Source organism: Salvelinus sp. IW2-2015, unplaced genomic scaffold, assembly GCF_002910315.2.
Source record: "Salvelinus sp. IW2-2015 unplaced genomic scaffold, ASM291031v2 Un_scaffold649, whole genome shotgun sequence".
Lineage (NCBI taxonomy): Eukaryota > Metazoa > Chordata > Actinopteri > Salmoniformes > Salmonidae > Salvelinus > Salvelinus sp. IW2-2015.
The window spans coordinates 201098-203699 of record NW_019942589.1 but is presented as its reverse complement, the minus strand read 5'-3'; the positions used below and the strand labels follow the sequence as shown (position 1 = coordinate 203699).

At 47.7% G+C, this 2602-nt stretch overlaps 1 pseudogene; it reads left to right on the top strand.

Annotated features, from left to right (window-relative positions):
- Positions 1 to 2602, top strand: part of LOC112068692 (guanylate cyclase soluble subunit beta-1-like) — a 52883-nt pseudogene that overhangs the window by 44342 nt on the left and 5939 nt on the right.

Genomic DNA, 2602 nt, shown 5'->3' with positions numbered 1-2602 from the left:
GCTCGGAAAAAAATTTTTTTTCACAACTTAACTGTTTTCAATATATTCAATTCAAGAAAAGTCACCTTGGGAGTTTTATTGAAGACTTAGTTGTTAGCGTATCTGTCTAGTTTTTGCATGGAACGCAATTTCAAGAGGGCAGAATAACAAGGTTAAATTTGGATTATTAAATTGTGGAGGCCGCCAAACTGTATTTAATAGTCACTTAATATCTTCTCACATCTAGGATATTCCTTCCAACATGCTTGTCACAAGCACTGAGCTACAATATCTGAAGCACTTGATATCACTCCAATAAACACTTATGATTTTTGATAAAAACCAGGTAACAGTTACCACCAGTGTCTCATAGGTCATTTACAACACATAATTTCTTATAGTCTGGATACTTTAAGCAGTTATGTTAGATGCAAGCCTTGTCTTGTAAATCCTGCATGAGGTCTTGCCCCTCCACCCCTACGCCGACATATCATCGCTCAACGGTAAAGCGGCGACTCAGAATAACTAAGTGGGCAGTACAACTAGATTGCGTAGTTCGCCTTTTCGACAGCTTTAGTAAATCGGCCTTCTCTTGTTTAGAGCTAGACAATATACTTGGACATGCAAAGCCGCATGGACTTGAGTAAGCTGCACTGAATTATTTCTGTACTTTTACATTGAATTGAAAACATGGCTAAAATCTATCCAAACCTGTACACGAGTTATCTGATTTTCTCATGATGTGAACGACACAGGTAGGCTGAAGCATGACAAGAAGTAACTGCACTGAAAGACCTGCACCGTAGCGTTGTTTTTAGCTGCTCCTATGCGTGCAGAACGAATAATCTACTTCCTGTTTCCGTACAGTCTAAGTATCAGAAATCTCCACTAGGGGGCGATAAACACCATGGAACACAATGAAAATCCATATTAACCACTGTAATAAAATAATCTGTTACCTTCTAACAGGATGGCAGCACACTCCCCGCCTGGTATAATGAAATTCTGCCACTATGAAATAAAACGTGTATTAAGAAACAAATAATGTCCTTTTTATTCTTATCTTTTGTCTCTAGGACGCTTCAGAAAGAAAAACAACAATCTCTGAGATTGGTCTCAGAAACACCTTAGCAGCTCCTTGCTTGACAATGTTTAGTTCTACTTTCCTAACCTTTTTGTCAGTACTTTGTTTTGGGAACTCTTTTCCATTTTCAAGGCATTTGAATTCCTCTTTGAAGGCTTCATGTTGCACACAGTGAATCATTGCTGTTTTGGCTTGTGACAACTCACTTGTACTGCATGGTTTATTACAGTCCTGCCAGCCTCTGCATCTGGTGTTGTCCGCACCTTCTTGGAAGGATCTGGCAACATGAATGAGTCGTGCTGTGGCTCGATCGAGAGCTTTCCAGCTTGAGAACCTCTCAAAGCGATGAGAGCCAAGTTGAGCTCCAGAAACCTTAGTGGCGAAGACAGTGACGTCTGGTCAAATCTCTGCGTCTGCGTGAGGCTCCAAGGTCAACATTTATTTTCTCAGGCTCACTTGAGTTTGTTTGGGTCGGGAAAGGTGGACCTGAGAACCAACTGGTGTGCTTTAAGAGCGCAGCAAGTATGGGCCTGTTTGCATGGTCTGCTGGATTGCTGTCAGTGTTTACATAACACCACTGATCTGGATGGGTAGACTTCCTGATGCGAGTTACCCTATTGGCAACATACACATAGAATCTTTTGGTGACATTGTGGATGTAACCGAGAACTATCTTACTGTCTGTGTAGAACCCTCTAAACTCGTCATTAAGCTCGAGACCCTGGGTCTCGACCCCGCCCTGTGCAACTGGGTCCTGGACTTCCTGACGGGCCGTCCCCAGCTGGTGAGGGTAGGAAACAACATCTCCACCCCGCTGATCATCAACACTGGGGCCCCACAAGGGTGCATTCTCAGCCCTGGGGGAAAGGGATATGCCACCCAGTCACACCTGGCCAACCAAAATAGAGAATAAAAGCCCTCTATGGCCGAGCGTGACAGTCCCCCCCACCCCCCCCAAAGGTGCGGACTCGGCCGCAAAACCTGACTCTATAGGGGAGGGTCCCGGGTGGGCATCTACTTTTGGTCGGGCTCCGGCGGCGGGACGCAGACCCCGCTCGACCTCTGGCTCTCCCCACTTTGTGGGCCTCTGGACGGGGACCCTCGTTGCAGGCCCGGACGGGGACCCTCGCTGCAGGCCCGGACAGGGGACCCTCGCTGGCGGCTCCGGACGGTCCGTCGCTGAGACTCCGGACTGGGAGCCGTCGCTGAGGCTCTGGACCGCGGATCAATACTGGAGGCTTCGTGCCATGGATCCTTATTTGCGGCTCCGGCCATGGACATCACTGGAGGGCTTCGTTGCCATGAATCATCACTGGAAGCATCGTGCCATGGATCATCACTGGACTTAGTGCATGGATGCATCCACTGGAGGCTTAGTGCCTGGATCACCACTGGAGGCTTTCAGTGCCATGGATCACCACTGGAGGCTTAGTGCCATGGATCACACTGGAGGCTTAGTGCCATGGATCACCAACTGGAGGCTTCGTGCCATGGATCATCACTGGAGGTTCGTGCCATGGATCACCACTGGATGCTTCC